Source organism: Panthera onca, chromosome B4 (genome assembly GCF_046562875.1).
Source record: "Panthera onca isolate mPanOnc1 chromosome B4, mPanOnc1 haplotype 2, whole genome shotgun sequence".
NCBI lineage: Eukaryota > Metazoa > Chordata > Mammalia > Carnivora > Felidae > Panthera > Panthera onca.
Window position 1 is genome coordinate 21,124,887 of NC_138345.1, and position 22,060 is coordinate 21,146,946.

At 42.8% G+C, this 22,060-nt stretch overlaps 1 long non-coding RNA gene across 1 annotated transcript in view; it reads left to right on the plus strand.

Annotated features, from left to right (window-relative positions):
- The window catches only part of LOC132695026 (uncharacterized), a 25,300-nt gene extending 4,310 nt beyond the window's left edge, over window positions 1-20,990 (plus strand). The window contains exons 2-3 of the long non-coding RNA XR_009617651.3: window positions 16,978-17,161; window positions 18,970-20,990. This is a non-coding gene — a long non-coding RNA (uncharacterized LOC132695026). The remainder of the gene's footprint in view (window positions 1-16,977; window positions 17,162-18,969) is intronic.
- The last annotated feature ends 1,070 nt before the right edge of the window (window positions 20,991-22,060 follow it).

Sequence of the window (22,060 nt, forward strand, 5' to 3'; positions counted from 1 at the left end):
GATTATGGCCCCTAGGATGTGTGGTTCTAATTTTTTTTTTTCAATATATGAAATTTATTGTCAAATTGGTTTTCATACAACACCCAGTGCTCATCCCAAAAGGTGCCCTCCTCAATACCCATCATGCGGTTCTAATTTTTAACCCAACCATTGCACAGCGTAAGGGCATCGGCAGGCATTGACTGAAAGAAGCGTGAATATAAAGAGAGAATTCTGGAAAGGATATAGCTCAGCATGCCCAAATCCTCCCTGAGGAAGAGTTAACTTCTGTGGCTGAGTCACAGGTGGATGACATTTTATCTCCTGTTCTTCTCATCTTTATGACTCCTTTGTAAGTGTCCTTGCCAACATTTGTATCTCAGGCCTGTCTCCCCTAGGCCTGCCGGAGAAAGGGCTGGTGACTAATTTATCTCTATTTCACTCGCAGAATCTTACGTAATGTCTTACAACAGTCAGCACTCAATAAATATTTGTGGAGTGAGGGAACAATGAAGGGACGAATACCATTTGGGAAGGGTTCGGTCCCAAGGTGGATTTTTTTTTTTTTTTCCTGGCCAAGTAATTTAATTTGGATAAGACTCTTTCTTCTTTCTACATAGAAACTTTACATGATTTAAATGGTGAAAAGAATGAAAAGAAAATACGTTTGAAATCCAGAAATAAAGACGCTTTTAGAGAAGAGGAGAAACCTTTAAGGATTTTCTCTAAAAAGCACTCAAGTCAGTTGTCGCAAGCAAATGTAAGAGGAAGTCATGTGTTTGCCTTGGACAAGATGTTTGGAAGTTTTCGGCAAGCAGCAGCCAATCGGTAAGGGCCATATGCCGGGATCCTATTAGACAGCTCCAAACAATCTGATTATGAGCAAAAAAAACATATGCAAGAAAGTATTTCTGAATAAAACACACATTTAAAAATGAACCAGCCAGTCTGGGATACATTAGATCGAACTGAGAGTATAAATCAAATACTTTGTTTTACTGTCATGGCCCATGCAGAATTTTCTAGACCAGGCTAAGAAAGCTATCGTTTGTAAGAATTGACCTATAGTAAAGAGGTGCTGCTGATTCCTGTTCGTTAAGTGTCCCTTGATGCGTCAGGTGGCCTAATGTCCTGTGGCCCCAAAGCGTTGTGCCTAAAAGCCCGCCCACCCCAGGACGGTTCGTATTTACAGCTTGACATTTTCTCTACAGAATTTATAAAAGTCTTAGCTAATGTAAACATATCGATGAATCTATAAAAGTCTTAGCTAATGTAAACATATCGATGAGGAAACATCAGGACCCGTTCCTGGGCTTCTCCTGCCAGAGCCGGGGGGGAGGGCAGGGGAGGAGGAAGCAGCAGCCTGAGTCCTTGTCTGGTCGGGTCTGGAATAATTTCTGAAATTGAATGAAGAACCCGCAGGGCTAGTGAGAAGTTTGGAAACACAGGTGTCCATGGAGTTGCAGAATTCCCCTACACCGTGAAGGGTAAGCCAGCCTAAAGAAGTTCAACAGTAGGAAAATAGAAAACTTCCCCAACTCCTGAGGACAACTGTTCTCCTTTGGTGAAATTTCACTCTGCTAGGCATTCTCCTAAATGTTTTCTATAGGGTATCCCATTTAATTCCTCACCACCGCTTGATGGGGGGTGGGTGGGGCACGATTATTCCCATTTCATAGGTGAAGAAACACAAGATTGCAGAGGATTAGATGACTTGCCCAAATGACCCATCTAGAAAGTGGTTTGGTCGCCAGGCATCCCTGATTTCCAAGCGAGGGCTCCTCTGCTCTGCTGTCCTGCCGTTCCATGGGAGATTGGGCACCTTGGTCCTTTGGCTCTGACTTGATCTGCCTGGCAGAAAACTCCGGACCGTGCCCAGGTCTAGCCAGTCCCCTCCATCTTTTCCCAAAACGTGCTTGATGGAAGATTTGTCCTGCAAGATGATCTGCAGAGAAATGGGTTCCAAACAAACAAACAAACAAACAAAAGATGGAGAAATGCTGCAAAAGAAAATTCACTCTCGGAGATTCACGTCATATAGTAGACTCTTAAAGGCTCAGGACAGCCTTGCATGAAAGAAACACTATCTATCTCAGTGCTTCCCAACCTGATTTGAATATAGAGAATCCTCTTTGCTTGCATAAAATCTATTAATAACTATGGAAAATTGTGGTCTGTGGGATACATCTTGGAAAATGGTGATTAAGGACATTTTCTACACTCCCCTCTCAAGAATGACTCTCTTAGAAAAAAGAATGACTCTCCTTTTAGACTTCTGCCGCTATGGTGTCACATTCTTGTTCTTGTACCTTTTTGGAATCGAGCTGGAGTTTGCTGCATTCTTTTGGGCAAAAGGCTGCTCTCTTGAAAGGCTTCAGTCTCCAGCCCCAAGCCCATCCAGATTTCCCACCCTCCTTCTTTTCTACGACTTCATGTTGTTGAGGCTCGAACCATGACAAGAATAAAGCCATGTAAATGACCACACCCATAGATGTTGAGATGAAAGAGGAAAGGAAGATGACGGGGACAAAGGAAAATAGAATGAAAAAGAAGGGAACAGGTGAACAGGTTTCTGTTTGAAAGTTCGACCACCACTTCCGTAGGGGCACGTGATAACACACAGAATGTATTTACAAACTTGCCTATGGTTGAACCATTCCCAAACGGCTTAACAAATCATGTTTTTGTGTCCAGAACCGTGAATTCAAAGTGAGGAAAATTCTCAGTCTTCTGCGGCAGGGATAGCACTGCAGGGAAAACGTTCTGTTGTTCGGTTCTGTAGAGCACTGACTTTCTGTAGAGACAATAATGAGCTCATTCGGTCAACAAACATTTATTGAGCACCTACTAAATGCCGGGCTTAAAAAATGTTTATTTATTCTGAGATACATCTCTTCAAATCTAAACTATTTAAATCTTTCATCTAGATTGAGTTCGCTTTTTAACATAGTGTTACGTAGGAATGCACCGTCATTGTTTTGCGTGTGGCTATCGAGGTATCCCAGCACCATTTGTTATAAAGAGTGTTTCTCCCCCATTGAATGGCATTCACAGCATTTATAACCATCTGGCATATTATTTACTTGCTCGCTTATTGTCTTTTATTTAAGCATTTTTTAAAATGTTTATTTATTTTGAGAGAGAGAGAGACTGAGCAAGGGAGAGGGCAGAGAGAGAGAGAGAGAGACAGAAAATCCCAAGCAGGCCCCACACTGTCAGCGTGGAGCCCTCACAACCAGGAGATCATGGCCTGAGCTGAAATCAAGAGTCAGATGCTTAACTGACTGAGCCACCCAGGTGCCCCAGGCTTTTTTTCTTTTCTTTTTTTCCCTACGTACTTAAACAAGTAGGTTAACAATACTGTGTGTGCCAGGGCCCGGCCGCAGATGCAGCCAGGAGCCCAGCTGAAGCCCATGCCCCCCACTCACACTCCCCATTGCTGCCACTCCACACGCACGAGCACTGACTCACTTTACCGGGTTCCACACCCCTCCTCACCCTACCCTCCCTTCCCTGAGGCAGATGGGTCAGAAGGGCCTACAGGTGGATGGGCAGAGCTGGGTCAGATCCCTTGGTGGGCAGGGGTCTGCTGAGCCAGCCCAAGACCCGCTCCTGGGGGAGGTGCCAGGGGCACATTGATCCCACTCAGTGTGACGTCCGTTGGTCCCAACAGGTCTGCCGCCCTCCCCTTCCTGTGTTTGGCTCTCTGGTCACTGGACTTACCCTACGCAGCCTCTGGTGACCTGGGACCTTGCCGGGCCGGTCCCGCTCCTCCCAGGGGAAGTATTGAGCCTCGGAGGAGGGGTGAAGCCCAGCTTGGATGCCGCCTCTGAGCAGGAAGTCCGAGAGCCCACCCAGGCTGCTTCTCCAGGAAAGAGACAGACCTGGAAGGGCGAGGGGCTGGTGAGGGTCTCTGAGGAAGGTTGGGGAAGACCTGAGGCGAAAGCCCAGGCTTCCTGGGTCCCGTCCTTCTGCCCCCGCCTTCCATGCCCTGGGCTCATTCTCTACTGACAAGACTCTTCCCTCTCCCACCCCCACTCTTGGCTGGCCAAGGATTGGGGTTGGGGTGCTCCCTTTGAGCCAGCTCTGTGGAGGGAGAGACCCTGTGCCTGACCTCCCCCCCCACCGCCCCCCCAGATCCGGTGCTGAGGATACAGCTCTTCTCAGTGTCTGAACAATCTCCAAAATCGAAATGTATATTTTTGCCAGGAGCCCCAGCTTCCTGTGTTTTTAATATAAATAGTATACACAGACTGACAGAACTTTAAATAAATGGGAATTAGATATTAAAAAAAAAAGTACTGTGTGTTGGAAGGCGGTAAGTGCCACGAAAAAGAGAATAGAAAAATTGAATGAAGGGGCATCAGATGGGGAGAAGGAGGGGTACAGATTGCGCTTTTAATAGACTGGGAGAGACGAGAGGAGAGGAAGTGTAAGCAAAGATTTGAAGGAGCACAGATGAAAGCTGATACATTTTTGTAGCCATCCTTTTCTTCCTCCAACGGTCTTTTTTGCCTATGCTTCCTTGAGTTTTTGTCAGGCTTCATTCATAGTTTAATGGTTAAAAAAATTTTTTTTTAACGTTTATTTATTATTGAGAGACAGAGAGACACAGAGCATGAGCAGGAGGGGGGCTGAGAGATGGGGAGACACAGAATCGGAAGCGGGTTCCAGGCTCCGAGCTGTCAGCACAGAGCCCAACGCGGGGCTCGAACCCCAGAACCGCGAGATCATGACCTGAGCCAAAGTCGGACGCTCAACCGACTGAGCCACCCAGGCACCCCAATAGTTTAATTGTTTTTACATCCAACTGCTTGGGACTCTCTCTCTCTCTCTCTCCCTCTCTCTGCCCCTCCCCTGCTCATGCTCTCTCTCTCTCAAAATAAATAAGCTTAAAGAAAATCAGAATGACATCAAAATATATACATTAAAAAATGTTATTCCTCGTTTTGTGTCTAACCATCCTTTTTTCTTCCATAATGGAAATAGAACAGCTTGTTTGTATCCTGACAGTATTACTTTATATACATACAGCAAATATAGATTTATATTCTTATACTGCCTCCCTCCCCCACCTTTTACACAAAAGGTTACATGCTGTACCCTGTTTTGCACTTTGCTTTTTAACTTAACACGAGGGGGATCTTACCCATATTAGCACATAGGGGTCCTTTTCCGCTTCAGGCATTGGTTGTGTGACTGTCCTATAATTTATTTAACTGCTCCACTATTGATGGTTATTTGGGCTTCATCAGTCTTAAACACAAGGTGACATGACCTTGAAATAGAATGTGCCTGAGGCACCTGAGTGGCTCAGTCGGTTAAGCGTCCGACTTCGGCTCGGGTCATGATCTCACGGTTCGTGGGTTCGAGCCCCGCATCGGGCTCTGTGCTGACAGCTTGGAGCCTGGAGCCTGTTTCAGATTCTGTGTCTCCCTCTCTCTCTGCCCCTCCCCCACTCGCGCTCTGTTTCCCTCTGTCTCAAAAATAAACAAACATTAAAAAAAATTAAAAAAAAAAAAAAAAGAAATAGAATGTGCCTGAAACAAAATTTAAGGGATGATACTAAATTTTTCCCCTGAATTGAGGTCAGTGGGGAAAGATGTCCCACAGAACTTCCAATGACATTTATTGCTGCTTTCAATATTGAGGGTCTTTGGGCCAATGTTTATGAATGAGAAGATTTTTTTTTTCTTTTCATGTTTATTTCCCGTGTTAAGAGCGGTAGAAGTTGGTAATGAAACATTTAAAATAATACTTCACAGGCTTGTTCACAGGTTTTTGAATATTTTGTGAGTGTTTCTCTGGCCAACTATAAGAGACATCTATTTCCACAGTAGTGGTGAAAGGAGTTAAAATTCTGTGTCCTGTATTTCTGTGGCAATTTATTTTTATCAGTTATTTCCTCAAAAGATTAAAATGAGTCATTGTAAGCATTAGTGTAAGATTTTTCTTCAAACTATATCTTCAGAAAGGTAGGTAGTACGAGGTTGCATAGAATGAATGAATGAATGAATGAATGAATACCAGGTTCCAGGTGTATCCTAAATCTATATCACCTGATCCTCACAAATGTGTGACGACCCATTCTTAGCCCCTTTTACAGATAAGAAAATAGAATCCCAGGGGTAAAATGTTGTGCCCAAATTACATATCTATTTAGTTTAAGAGCCAGGGTTCAGTCAATAGTGTCTTCTCGTTCTGCAATCTGTGTGCTTATCTAGTGAATTTCCCCAACTCTCAGGAAGTTCTTGGTACATGGCCTGTGACCATTTATTTGCTGACAATGTTCAGATGAATCACCTCCCTTTAAATTAAAAAAAGAAAAATCATTTTGCCATCTTTTAAATTAAGAAAACAAAAATCATTTAGGTTTTGTAAGCTAGCCAGGGACCTAGGTCAGCTCTCGCACACACACACACACACATACACACTCTCTCTCTCTCTTTCTCTCTCTCTCTTTGTTTGCTGTCAAGAATAAAGTAGCTCTGAAAAGAAGTGATGCATATTAGATAGTAGGTCTTGGCTTCTAAAATTTAATAATGGTACAACAAATTTTTGTAGACAAACCATTGCCCCTTCCAAAGATAAGGTAGAAAGAAATGTAGAGAAAACCGCTCTCCAGCATAATTTCAGTTCCTTCCACAGAGAAACCAGATCTGGGGAGATAAGTATGTCACCGAACAAAAGAAAGTAAAAGAAAAATGGGGCAATTAGAATCATATCTCCAGTTCCGCATAGTATGACCATACAATAACAGTTCCCTATTGACAGAAATACGCTATCATCCACTGTTGGGAGTTGTCACTTGACACAACATGTTTTATAGAATTATACTGGAAAAGAAGGAAAAACAGGGAGAGACTCCTGTGATTCACATATTGGAAAAATATCTTGATATATTTTGATATATCTCGAGTATAAGGTGGTTCATCCTCTTGCCTAGGTTGTTGATGTGTTTCTGAAATGTATGGGCACTGAGATTTTTCCTTCCCATTCCATCCACCTGTCTTCCCTCTTTCTCTCAGAATTGGAGAAGTAACTTGGATTTGAGGTTCTCCCTTGTGAAGTAACTCTGGTCAGGGAAAGTGTGAATGCTGTCTGTGCCTAATAACGTCAGGGCATCCGTTTGCAAGAAACAAAGCCAAAATGATATTAATGGGAAAATAGAAATCTTTTGTGCGTAGGGAAGATTCAGGGAAAAAAAAAAAAAAAGGATTCTTGTGGTTGGTGAGAGTTTAAGTATTTTCACGGAGGCCTTGTTGGCCCAAAGTGAAGGCACTCTCCCAGACACATGTCCCAGTAAATCCCAATTCTGTAGGTATTTAAATCCCTTCAGTCTAGAACTGTTGCACCCTTCATGGATTCCTGGATGTATTCACTTCACTCTCTGGGCAGGCCCAGGGGGGTGATACCTGGGGATAGCGGGAGGAGGCCCATCCCATTCAACTCAGTCAGTGTTGGGCAGAGGCAGCTGCCCCTTTGTGGTCTAAGGGCAGTGAAGCACATGTCCTGGGAGAAATGACATAGCTGAAGAAATGGAAAGATCTTTCCCCCAAATTTCCTCTTCTTGGAGGAGAGCTAATGTCTATCCACCGGGAGACTGAAAGAAGGTGCCCATCACAGGGACTACCTACACATAAAAATATTTGTTTGCCAAGAAAGAATGGAAATTTGCCATTGGAAATACTAGTCATGCTTGTACGTTGTGTATCCTTGACATATCTTCTTGGCACACATCGATAAAATAACTGAAGATTCGAAATAGTGATTATCACTGGGGAAGGGAATGAAATCTACAAGGGGGTAAAAATAACTTAAAAAAATTTTTTTAAATGTTTATTTATTTTTGAGACAGAGAGAGACAGAGCATGATCAGGGAAGGGGCAGAGAGAGAGGGAGACACAGAATGTGAAGCAGGCTCCAAGCTCTGAGCTGTCAGCCTAGAGCCTGACGCGGGGCTCGAACTCACGAACTGTGAGATCGTGACCTGAGCCGAAGTCCGACGCTTAACCGACTGAGCCACCCAGGCGCCCCGACAAGGGGGTAAAAATAACTTTTAAGTGTATCTGTTAAATTTGATGTCTTTGAAAATAATCTGAAGCAGATATGACAGACCTTAATATTTGGTAAGCTGGGTGGTTTGCTCATGGATGTTGAATGAGTTTCACTCATTTTTTTTCATGGTTTGAAATCTTTTATGTGGCAAATACGTGTCGGCTTGCTGAGGATCCATACCAATCTCCTTCTGAAGTGCCTCCCTGAGCTCAGAGACTGGAAAGCTAAAAACTAGAGTCTCTCCCCCCCTGGGGTCCCTGGTATGATTCAAGTTCCTACAGCATGAGACTTAGTTGGAATTGACATAATTGAGGGGAGAGGCAGGAGTGAGGCATCTATTGGCAGGGTGGCCATAGAGGTAGTCTGTTTCACAGCTGTGGTTGAGGCTCCCCAACATAGCTGAGTTGGCATGATTTGGAGCTAGCGGGCTCTCTCAGACCATGGTGAGTGTGTCGGGGCTGTGTGTGTGTAACACCAAGCAGAGAACCAGCAGAGACGGAGTTCCAGAAATGTGGAAACCTGCATAGGGGTGGTCTTGAGTCTGTGGCTGAATTCTAAGCTGTATACGTGTAAAGTGAAATACCACAGACAGGCAAAGAACAGCTACATATGCTGAGCCATTCCCAGGGCCATTCAGGTCTAGAAGATATTCAGGTCCTGACTGGCCAGAACTGAGAGACCTAGTTGAACATCCCGGGCAGTGGAGAGAAGCCTCTTGTTTTAGTAGTAGGATTAAATTAGCTTTTGATTAAAGACTGCTCTAGATATCCTAAAAAAGCTTATAAACAAGCCTCAAAATGGTCAAATTGACTTGCGGGTAACTGAACTGCCAGCCAAAACAAAATTCCATGTTTTTTACAGGAAGAAAAAATTCAGATACTCAACGATATAATGTTCAAAATATCCAGCATCCAATAAAAAGGTTACTCAATATAGAAAAATGGAAAAAAAAGAGAAAAAAGACCCAAACATGACAGCAATGATGGAATCAGCAGAAAAAGCCTTAGAACAACTACCATAAAAATGTTCAAGTATCTAAAGGAGAGCAAGACCATAATGAGGAGGAAAAAAAGATATTTAAAAGCCACAAAATGGAAGGGCACCTGGGTGGCTTAGTTGGTTAAGTGTCTGACTCTTAATCTCAGCTCAGATCTTGATCTCAGGGTCATGAGTTTAAGCCCCACATTGGACTCCATGCTGGGTGTGGAGCCTACTTAAAAAAAAAAAAAGGAACTTTCTGGAATTGAGAAATACAGTATCTAAAATAAACATTTCATTGGATGGGATTAGCAGCAGATTAGACATGCAGAAAAGAAAACACTGCAGAAGAACGGTGGGTGGTCAAACCGAAGGAAAAAAGATGAAAGAAATGAAAAGAACCTTAGCACCCAGTAGGACAATAAATATCAATTACAGGTACATGTAACTGGAGTACAGATGGAGAGGAGAAAGGAGAAAACAAAATCACTTGAAGAAAAAGATGTTTGAAGAAGTAATAGCCTCCAAATTTCCAAACCAACTGAAAAAAAAAAAAAAATCCATAACCACACTGTTGGGAAACCATGATAAATATAGACTGCTAAAAGCATTATGGGGAGAAGGGATGGGAAGAATTACCCACGGGAAGAAAAAAGTATAACCACTGACTTCTCACCTCTCTGGTATTATCTGGTATCTCTTAATATCAGCTGGAACACAGAATATTTCTGTTCTGAAAGTAATGAGAGAGTTAAAAAACATCAACCTAGAATTCCATATCTAGCAAAAATATCCAAACAGACATTGTTCAGGCAAAACTGCCCTACCAAAAATGTTAAAGAAAATTTGTTCTTTCAGCTGATGAAAAACGATCCCCGATTAAAACCTCAGATCTAAATAAGGGAACAAAGAATAGCGGACATGGTAAATATGTTAGTGAATGTTAATGACTCTTTTTCTCAGTAAAATAATTTTTTTAGTGCTTATTTATTTTTGAGAGAGAGAGAGAAACAGACAGACCATGAGCAGGGGAGGGGCAGAGAGAGGGAGACACAGAATCCCAAGCAGGCTCCATGCTCCGAACTGTCAGCAAGGAGCCCAACGCGGGGCTTGAACCCATGAACTGTGAGATCACGACCTGAGCCGAAGTCGGATGCTCAACTGACTGAGCCACCCAGGCGCCCCTCTGTTTCTCATTTTTAATTATTTTTCAAATAATTGACTATGCAGGTCAAAACGAATGAGAATGTATGTGTGGCTTTTACTACATGTAGAAGTAAGTTGGGCGATGACCGCGGAAGAGGGATAGGAGGGGGTGAATGAACCATGCTCTGTGCAGTGGTATCATATTATGTGAAGGTGGACAGTGACAACTTGAAGAGGCGGTGATACATTAGGGGACTGGGGAGGTACACAGGGGCTCTATATAGTCCCTCTGCAACTTTTCTGTAAGTTCAAGGTTATTTCAAAATAAGTTAAAACGAAATGATCAACTTTATACATATTTAAAATGGGTGCATGTTATGTTATTCGTATCTCAAGACCGTTGATTTAAGAAACAAAGATACCACCACGGACCCAGTGTTGTCTGCTCCCTGCGTGTCATGGAATCAACTTTATTTTCAAAGTGGTTAGTCATTAGAGTTTTGGGATAGCCGCCAGCCACAACTGGGACGGCTAGTTTCCTGTCTGTGGAGGCAGAGAGCAAGCACCTTACGGGAAGCTCCCATAATTCCTTCACAGAGAGCCCCCAAACATCTCTTCTTGTGTCCCGCTGAGCCCATTGGATCTCCTGCCTATTGCTGAGGAGCACACCCTAGCCTGGGAAATAGGATCAGCCAATCAGCGTCCACCCTGGAGTTGGGGGTGGGGTTAGTCTCATCTAAACCCTGATCCTGGGGAGGTTGGGGTCTTCCTGAAATGGTGGTAAAAAGGAATGTATGCTGGGGAGCTGGCCAACAAATGCCTGGAAGAGATGGCTTCTGGCTTGCTAGAAGGACAATATATTGTATTTAAATTTTTTTTTAAGTTTATTCTGAGAGAGAATGAGAGGCACACAAGTGGGGGAGGGGCAGAGAGAGCGAGAGGGAGAGAGAATCCTAAGTCCGCTCCACACTGGAGCCCAGAAGCCCAGGTGGGGCCTCAGTCCCACAAAGCATGAGGTCTTGACCTAAGCTGAAATCAAGAGTCAGTTGCTTAACCCACTGAGCCACCCAACTGCCCAGAGACAATATATTCTAAGCTCCCAACTAAAGAGTCTCTAAAGAGGAATTACTTAGCATGACTTAACTGTAGCTATTTCATCAGCCTACTCGCTCTTTCCAGTCAGAGAAATTTCCCAGGTTTGGGGTGAGCTTTGCACGGATACTGTTTAGATCAAGCAGGAGGTAAACTTAAATCAGTGCTTTTGATGACTTCCAGAAGATGCACCATTCCATTCTCTTTCTCTTTCCTCTTCCTCCCCTTGACAACCTGTCTTTCCCTTTTCCTTCCCCTCATTTCCCACCTTTTTTTTTTTTTTTTTTTGGTTCTGAATACCTTGTTTATAACAACACAGGTAGAGCAATCTTTGAGTCAAGTGCAATATCCAACGAAATTTCTTTCGTTGTGTTGCTGCTTACAAAGAACATTTTGTCCTATAGATGCTTAGACTTTGATTTTTCCAACGATTATCGAATGCAAAAATAGCATTACATATACAAATGTCAAATGTTCTGTGAGCTCGGTGCCATGGAATAGTCAGCTTAAGGGTGGGGATTAGAACCTTTGCAAATGGAAGAATGGAATGACAGAGATTCTCCCCTCACCCTTGCTTATGGTGCACAATTTTGTCAAACTTCCATTGGTAGATGTTTCCCCAGTGGCTGCCATGGAAAAAGATTATGATTTTCCTGAGCCTACTCAAATGCTTCTTTCTAGCTTTGACTGAGTCTAACACTTTTGGAATGAATTTCGAATTTTCAGGGAAAATATGTAACTAGTTTCAGAGTTTGCCAATAACAGGAATCCACACCAAATAATGTATTATCTGTAATTATGTTTTGGTTGGCATGCTATTATATAATTAGCAATTTTTAGATCACTGTAATAATCAAAAGTGCATATATTTTGATAATGTACTGATTACATAGCCCACAGAATATCGCAGTTCTTAAGATGCTTGCCTCTAAGCATTTTTAGAATTCATACAGTGAAAAGTCAGCTCATCTAGCTTCTCAGCTGCAAACCACTTAACAAATCCAGAGTGAATTTGAAAATTGCCGGTCCTGCTATCTGAAGAGCCTGCTGTTGTGCCAGATTCCGCTGATGGAGGAACGTTTTCTACAGCTCGAGTATCAATCCTGAAAAAACATCCCGCAGCAAGCAGAAATATTAGACAAAGGGGGAAGACTTTTAGCCAGAGAAAAGATGTACTATTTCCCTAGCTGGGGTGGTCTGGACTCGTGATTGTCTGCATTCTGACTCTCCCGGTTGGTCCTTTCTAGAAGCGTTGCTTTGACTATTTTTAACTTCACAACATTTTACACCATTCACTGTTATTAATTCCCAACTCAGCTGAGTGTTAATTAAAATAAATCAAGCATAATGTGTATGTATTTAACCCAAGTTTAAGAATCAAGGTAAATAATTGTTCTTTTCCCCCAGCATATAAAGTATTCTGTGCTGTTGCACGGGGAACGGGCATATCCACGTTAGGTATGAGTGTGTCAAGCCAGGGTTTATACCATCGACCTCACACTCAGCCTAATGGTAGAGTTCGAGACACTAGGGCCATTCTGTCCAAGAGAATATAGTGTGAGCCACGTGTGTAATATCTAATTTCCTAGTAGCCATATAACAAGCAAAAAGAAACAGGTGAGACTAATTTTACCAATATATTTTATTTTGCCCTATATATCTGAAACACATGATTTCAACATGTGGTGGGTATAAAATTATTCGTAATATACTTCACCTGTTTTTCATACTGTGTCTTTAAAATTTAGTGTGTGGCGTAAACCCGCAGCACAACTCAGTGTGGACCAGCCACCCTTCAAGCTCTCAACAGCCTAGGAACCTGGATTATGGAGCCTCACAAATATGAAGAAACTCTCATGGGATCATGCCAGGAAAGGAGGCTTAGGGGAAAAAAAAAAAATGTCCCTGACTACTTAGAGAATTGGGTGTTTCTGTATTTGTCCTGGCTCTCATTTAGTTTCAAACATACAGTGATTTATTTATTTATTTTTGTTTATTATTATTATTATTATTATTTTGATTCTTGAGAGAGACAGAGTGTGAGCAGTGGAGGGTCAGAGAAAGAGGGAGACACAGAATCTGAAACAGGCCCCAGGCTCTGAGCTGTCAGCACAGACCCTGACTCGGGGTTTGAACTCACGAACCGTGAGATCATGACCCGAGCTGAAGTCAGACGCTTAACTGACTGAGCCAGCCAGGTGCCCCGAGATGATACACATTTTGATCAGGCAAAGTTTTGTCTTGGCAGAGCAAGTAGCCTAGCATTTTATGTATTTTTTTTTTCTGAAAAAAATTTTTTGGAAGGCTATCTCTGAGGTCTATAGATACAAAGTCTTTCTGGAGCCAGGTTGGGGTGCAGAGGCTCACGGAAGTGGTCAGAGCGAAGGATTAAGCATAAATGCAAGGACACAAACATGGCCAAGCTGGAGAAGAAATCACACATCTCTGACCATTCCTTCAGGGGCCTGGGCCTGGAAAGGGAGAGCTGCACGTCTTAAAGGCCCTTCCGAGGCAGAGAGCAATCTCCCCAACACACAAATCAAAATGGCTCCCGCAGGAAATAGGACGCCTTGCTTGCTCCCGCTGTGAGCTGTCTCTCCTTCTCTCTCTTTCTGGCTCATTCTTCCCAGGAGGGTGCCTCTCTGGAAGAAAAGGTGTCTGGGCTATTTTCAAGCACCTGACAAATGAAGGTCATAATGAGAGCTGGATGGCCACATAGCTAGTTAAGTCGTTAAAGACAGAAAATGATATTGGCTAAAATCCAGTCTTTCCATAGCGTAGTGACTATTTTGTCATGCCCTATTCTGAACAGACTGAAATCGTTGTATAATATTGGTGTTGAGGGAACGAGGCTGAGAATTTCACGTGATATCACTTGTTCTGTGCCACAGAATATGATTTAACCCGGGGCGAATCTGAATGTGGTGAAAAACTGTATCACTGTGGAGTTTCAGGGTTGGGAAACGGGCTGGCAACAGTAGACCAGCCACGGGTGGAAGCTTTTTAATTCCCCACAGGACTTCTGGTTGTGTACCTTTGGGAAACTCTTCGAATAATAGCATTAGAACATTCAGGAATAAGAGACGCTTGCCTGGCTCAGTTGGTGGAGCATGTGACTCTTGGTCTTGGGGTTGTGAGTTTGAGCTCCACAGTGGGTGTAGAAATTGCTTAAAAATAAAATATTTAAGAAAAAAAAAAAAAGAACAGGGAGCCTAGGTGGCTCCATTGGTTAATCTCCAACTCTTGACTTCGGCTCAGGTCATGATCTCACAGCTCGATTTGTGAGATTGATCCTGCCTTGGGCTCTGTGCTGACGGTATGGAGTCTGCTTGGGATTCTCTCCTATCCCTCTCTCTCTGCCCCTCCCCTGCTCATGTGCACGCATGCACTCTCTCTTTCTCTCTCTCAAAATAAATAAACTTAAAAAAAAAAAGAACATTCAAGAATAAAATAAATTGGTATAGTCTGAATATTCCTGTGGAAAACAGATCTTCCCGCCTCTAAAAAGGAGAACCATAAAGCAAAAAAAGTTATCTGAAGTTACTGTTTTGTAAATTTCAGCTTTGTAGAGGCTTAACTTAATATAAAATTGTAAGATATTTAAAGTCTACGATGTGAGGGGGACCTGGGTGGCTCAGTTGTTTGGGCGTCCGGCTCTTGATTTCAGCTCAGGTTACAATCTCGTGGTTCTGAGATCGAGCCCCGAGTCTGGGCTCTGCGCTGGCAGTGAGAAACCTGCTTGAGATTCTCTCTCTCCTTCTCTCTCTGCTCCTCTCCCACTAACACACACATGTGCCTGCTCTCTCTCTCTCTGTCTTTCTCTCAGGGTAGATATAAGATAAGATAAGATAAGATAAGATAAGATAAGATAAGATAAAAAAGTGTACAACATGCTCTTTGTGCACATTCTTCTTAGGTAAGTTGATCACTTTCATGAATTCAGATACCTTCTATTACACCAACAACTTGTATGTCTACACATATGGCCCAGACCTTTCCTCTGAGCTCCAGACCCATAAATGGAGCTTTCAGTAGACCTCTCCAAACACATGGCTTATAGGTACATCGAATTCAGCAAGTCCTGTTGAGCGTGGGATGTTACCCTGACAGACCTGTCCTCTTCCAGTGTTTTCTGCCTCGGTGAATGGCACCGCCGTGTCCCTGGTTGTCCAAGTCTGACACCTGGGAGTCACCCATGACTCCTTCCAGTCAATCACCAAATCCTAACTGGCTCAAGTTATTCATGTCAATTCCCAACATCAGCCAGATTCCAACCAACCACTAAATCTAGCTCCTGAAAATCTTTTTTAAAAAATAAGTTCATTTATATATTTTGAAAGAGAGATAAGGCAGGGGAGGGACAGAGAGCGAGCGTCCCAAGCAGGCTCCGCCTTGTGAGCATAGAACCTGATGCAGGGTTCGATCTCACAAACCATGAGAAAACGACCTGAGCCGAAATCAAGAGTTGGTCACTTAACTGACCGAGCCACCCGGGTGCCCCGCTCTTGCGTATCTTAAATCTATCCACTTCAACTTCGAGTGCCATGTCCTCAAGGATGCATGACTCTCCCGGTGTCTTTAGGTGGCAGAACCCACAAGGAGTGTCGTCAACTAACAAACTTACTCACCTGAGTGAGTTGGTCGTGCAGAGATTTTAACGGGGTTTCGTTAAGTAGGCATGGCTGATTGAACACACCCACACTGGCTAAGCTCCATCTACCGCCCTCTCCCCTCCTGGGGGGTAAGATGGGCACTATGTGGCTCAGTCTTTATGGTATGGTCAGTGCTCACTTTAAAACTATTGGCGTAGGCGTTCCCCCCCCCCCCCCCCCCCCCCCCCCGCCCCCAAGGAGTTCTTGTTTTGCATTAACCTACCAGGTGCCCACTAGGAGTCATCTAGTTAACAGAAACTGTTAGGTGTGGTCTGAGGGCCCGTCGTGAATCATAACACGTTTATTGGAATTCTTCAGGAAATTCCAAGGGTGCAAAGATCGACTCCCAAGAGCAGGGACAAAGGCCAAATCTCTCTTTGAGTAAAGTTAATTCATCACTATACAGCATCTTGGAGCTGGTAGATTGGTGCCCAGGACAGATAATCTGGGTTCCTTCCCTAATTGTACACATGAGGCCAAAGACCACGCACACAAAAAGCAAGTTGGGGCTTGGAGAGGTTTTAGTCTTCAAATACCATTAGCACACTTTAATTCGGTTACTCTCGTCTTTGGCTACTTAAACTTCACCGGGAGGATTTCCTCCTAAGAATGTGAAAGGCATATTGACAGGGAAAAATTAGTGTTAGCAGTTGTGCAAGTGAGAGAAGACCTTTCCAAACAACGACCACTAGAGCAGGGCTTAGTGAAACCAAAGGTTACAATACATTACCTTACCTTTCCCGTGATTTATAGTTTGCAAAATGATTTACATACCTTATTCCTTCGAGTGTTAGCCGTGGTGTAAAAAGAACATAAATAAAGGATTCAAAAAGTGAGTGACAATTAAGGGAACAAAAAGATGATTCAACTTAATTTATTTAAGAATTAAATTGTGCTAGAATTCATTTTGTCGGCACTCAGAAGCATCATTTACATAAGAATTGATATGCTAATGGAGATTCACTTAGGAACTCTGTTAGGTGTCAGTGTTTTGTTAATGCAGTTAACGTTTTAAGAATTTGAAAGGTCAAATTAAAAAAAAATTTTTTTAATGTTTACTTATTTTTCAGAGAGAGAGAGAGAGAGAGAGACAGAGTGTGAGCGCGGGAGGGGCAGAGAGCGAGGAAGACACAGAATCCGAAGCAGGATCCAAGCTCCGAGCTGTCAGCGCAGAGCCCGACGCGGGGCTCGAACTCACAAACCGTGAGATCATGGCCTGAGCTGAAGCCGGCTGCTCAACCGACTGAGCCACCCAGGTGCCCCAAAAGTTCAAATTTTGATACACAGTAGTTTTTTGAGAGTTTTTTTTTTTTTTTTTTTTTTTCTGAAACCAAGCTTCTGTTAGTGTGGCGTGAAAAAATTAAGATAAAGCCAATAATGAACTTCCTTCTCAGAAAGAAGGTATTCACCAGTTAAGTAGAATATTTGATCCCTTTCTCCCTAAAAAGGTAGAAATTCTATCATGTCTTTTTGAGAACATGTGAAAGTTCTTTGCATTTAACATTATACCAGTCTACCTGTCAGTGATTTTTAGATGTGGAAAGTTATGTCTTCACCCTCTGTGTCTTTAACATTTCTATATTTAAACCTTTCACAAATCCATACTGTCCGAACTGAGGAGTCTTAGCTATAATGATGACATTTTTCTAGGCCTTTAAAAAAAATGGTTCCAGATACTTTATCAAAAAAATAAAACAGGGGCGCCTGGGTGGCTCAGTCAGTTAAGCATCCGACTTTGGCTTGGGTCATGATCTCACGGTCTGTGGGTTCGAGCCCCGCGTCGGGCTCTGGGTTGATGGCTCAGAGCCTGGAACCTGCTTCCGATTCTGTGTCTCCCTCTCTCTCTGACCCTCCCCCGTTCATGCTGTCTCTCTCTGTCTCAAAAATAAATAAACATTAAAAAAAATTTTTTTAAATAAAAAATAAAACAAAAACTAACTAGGGTGCCTGGCTGACTCAGTGGGTAGAGTATGTGACTCTTGATCTCAGAGTCGTGAGTTGGAGCCCCATCTTGGATATAGAGATTACTTAAAACAAAACAAAACAAAATAATCTGCCCCTGCAAACTAACTAAAGAATTCTGGTGCATGATAACAGATTGGGCTCAGGCCAAAGCCTTATTCTATACCTTTCAAACCCTAGAAATAAGATTAAACAAAACAAACTGGTAAGTTCCTAATTGTTTGGGGGGGGGGGGACAGTTGGAGACCAAAAACCATGAGATGCTTCTAAAATATGGAAAGCAGAGAAGTTCAAATTTTAATTTTTTTTTTACGTTTATTTATTTGAGAGAGAGCATGCATGAGCAGGGGAGGGGCAGAGAGAGAGGGAGAGAGAGAATCCCAAGCAGGCTCCGTGCTGTCACCATGGAGCCCTATGCAGGGCTCTAATCTCACAAACTGTGAGATCACGACCTGAGCTGAAATCAAGAGTTGGAGGCTTAACCGAATGAGCCACCCAGGTGCCCTGAGAAGTTCAAATTTTAAGTCATAGCTGGAAATGTAAGAGTAATTGCTATAAAAGAACTTTTATAAATTAATAGATGTATTCCAGTGTATCAGTTAGGGAAGTAGAGAAACAGAACCAGTAGGGTGTGTGTGTGTGTGTATATATATATATATATATATATATATATATATAGTATAAGTGAGTAGGTACATACATATATATACTGCGTAAGTGGATATATACATACACATATATGTGTAAGTGGGTAAACCAATTCCCTGAACAAATCTTTTTGTACGTAGAAATATATACAGGAATGTGTATATAATATATATTGTGTGCGTAATACAGGGATATTATATATAAGGATTATATAGGGATATAAAAATATTTTATAAGGATATATATTATATATGGATATAGTATATATAAAGCTATATATAATATATAAAATCTAATTAATATATGTATAAATAATTGTGGGAGCTGGATTATATAGGGATGTATAGGGATCTACATGTATATTCCTGTATAATTGTGAGAGCTATTTAAGCAGTTTCTGTGAAGCTATTGTCTCTGCATTTTATTTCTTATTTTTTATTTTTTTAAATTTTAGGTTGGTTCCATGCCCAAAGTGGGGCTTGAACTCACAACCCCAAGATCAAGAGTCACATGCGCTGCTGACTGAGCCGGCCAGGCATCCCTGGGTCTATTTTTATTAACACATGTCTTTTCCTGGATATGAGCTACCATATTCTGCTTTTATTTTTTGCATATCTAGTAATTTTTATTGGATGATGGAAATTATGAATATTATGTTGTTGGGTGTCTGAATTTTTATAAAAACTTCTTTTAAAAAGTGTTGAATTTTATTATGAGTGGAAGGCAGGTTATCTGTGGATCAGTTTATCCTTTTGATGCTTTTTTAAAACATGTATTTATCTAATTTTGAGAGAGAGAGGGAGTGCATGCATGCACAAGCAGGGAAGGGGAAGAGAGAGAGAGGGCAAGCAAGCTTCAGGCTTTGAGCTGTCAGCACAGAGCCTGACACCGGGCTTGAACTCACAAACCGGGAGATCATGACCTGAGCCGAAGTCGGATACTTAACTGACTGAGCCACCCAAGCGCCCCTTGATGCTTCTTCATAAGCTTTGTTAAGATGGGTCTACAGTAGCCTTAGCTTTAGCACTAAGTTGCAATACTTCTATGGTCTCCACTGAATGCTCCATGTTTTCAATATGGTCTCCCCATTCTAGTTTTCTAATGGGACAATCAAGCACCCCCAGCCGCATGTGAGCTCTGGGAATTTTTCAGCTCACGGCTCTTTGCGAGACCTCATGGGGTTTCGCACCGCACATGCGCAACGTAGTATTCTGCCGAAACACCTAAACCGACTGTTGTGCGGATTTGCCTGTTTCTTGAGCTCTTGACCTGCCCAGTTCCCATTTCCCCCAGCATCCTGCCCTACAAATTCCATTCACCTCAGCATTCCCAAACTCCAATCCCAGTGTCTTCAGTTCAGGGAGAACATCGCAGTCTGCCTGGTTCCCCCTTACTGGACTGCAGTCTGGAAAATGCCTCTAGGCAGATGCCAACAGTGATCACCAATGTCATCTTACTTGGTTCATTTCTCTCAAGTATCACAGACCCGACTTTGCATGTCTACAAACTGTGGTTTCAGACACTGTCCAGTTTTCTAGTTGTTTATGGCTAGTCTGGTGTCAGTTATTCTGTCATGGTTCAAAGAAGAAATCTACATTTTCTCTTGGTTGTGTCATTGAGCCAATGAATCACATGAAAAAGAAACGACCTCTGGACATTTTAGATGCATGAGCCAATATGTTTCCATGTTATTTTGAGACGGAGTGAGCTGGGTTTTTCTGTCACCTAAGACCAAAAATTGCATATGAAGTGACATACTATATAAAGACTTATTTTCACAGCCCAAAATTAAAATACTTATTTAATATTCTATTATTTCTCCTACATGTTTTCCCCAAATTGGTCTTTCGCAATGTGAACATTGCTCTTACTTGACATTTATTGAGATGCGTCTATATACGTTTACCTAAATATAATTCAGATGCTAAGTCGGACACTGAGGCTTTAAAGGTAAATTTCCTGCTCTCAAGAAACTAACAGGTCCCTAGGGGAAATTTACATATATGTAAGTAAGGGTAACGCAGTTTGTTGTGTATTGAATTATGTCCTCCAAAAAGGCGTGCAGAAGTCCTAATTTCTGACACTTGTGGTGTCAATTTGTTTGGGAGTAGGATCTTTGCAGAGGTAGTCAAGTTAAGGTAAGGTCATACTAGAGTAGAGTGAGCCCTGATCCAATGCTTCGTGTCCTAATGAAAAGAAGGAAATTTGGGTGCAGACACACAGAGAGGAGAAGGCCCCATGAAGACAGAAGCACAGACGCACACAGGGGAGAAGCCCACGTGAAGACAGAGATAGAAACCAGAATGATGCATCTATAAACCAAGGAATGGGAAGGATTACCAGCAATCCCCAGAAGCTAGGAAGACGCAAAGAAAAGATTTTTCTCCAGAGCCTTCCTAGAGAGCGTGGCCTTGCCTACGTCTTGCTTTTGGACTTGTGGCCTCCAGAACCGCGAACCCAATAAATTTCTCTGTGTCAAGCCACCCAGTTTATGCTACTGTGTCACAGCAGTGCTAGGAAATTAACACTGGGTTGTATACAGACAATAGTGGAATTGCACTGAGGGAGGAAGAGCACAGAGCCGGGAATGAAAGTCCCCCAGAATTTACACTCCCTGTGATCGCATCTACTAGCAGTGAGTAGAAGGACCCATTACTAGGCGCTGGTCTAGATACTTTGTATCAGTCAGAAGCCAGAGGGGGAAGGAGGGGCGGAAACAGATTTGAAGAGGTAACAGCCAACAATTTTCCAAAAGAGGTGAAAACTGTGGATCCGCCTATGGGGGAATCTAACGTTTCAGCAACAGAAAACAACAAAGATTTCTCATGCTCCCGAAATTCATTGTTTCTGGAAGATTCTGCAGGGTATCTTTCATCCAGGGGAGGGCTTAGCAGGATCTTCCTCAGCTTTGAGGGATACCACATCATTCTTAGGATGGCCCCTAGGCAATGAGGAACAAGGCAATGGATCAAAGGCTTAGTCCTTTCTGCCCAATGCAGGACTTCCCTGGAGGGGAATCTCTGGTTCCGAGTCCTGCATTTTTTGTGGTAGATTCTACCTGGTCTGCACTGTGATCCCACGGCTTCCCCGACCCAGTCCAACTTCCTTGCCTTTTCCTTTGTAACTTTTATTCCACCATAAAATGTTTACACCCCTAACTCCATCACCACAACTGCTTTCTTTTTTTTTTTTTTAACATTTCTTTTTTTCTCTTTCTTTCTATTTTTAATTTTAGAAAGAGAGCACGAGTGGGGGAGAGGGACAGAGGGAGAGAGATAGAGATAGATGGAGAGAGAGAGCGCGAGAGAGAATCTTAGGCAGTTTCTATGCTCCGCACGGAGCCTGATGCCGGGCTTGATCCCACAACCCTGGCATCATGACCTGAGCCAAAATTAGGAGTCGGACGCTCAGCCGACTGAGCAACCCAGGCATCCCATCGATGTGATTTTAATCTGGGAAAAGAGACACAGCAGTATTTGGGCGGGGGGGTGTTTTTGATCACTTGGCAGGTCACTGTCTGAGTTTTTATACTGTCAGGAAGGACA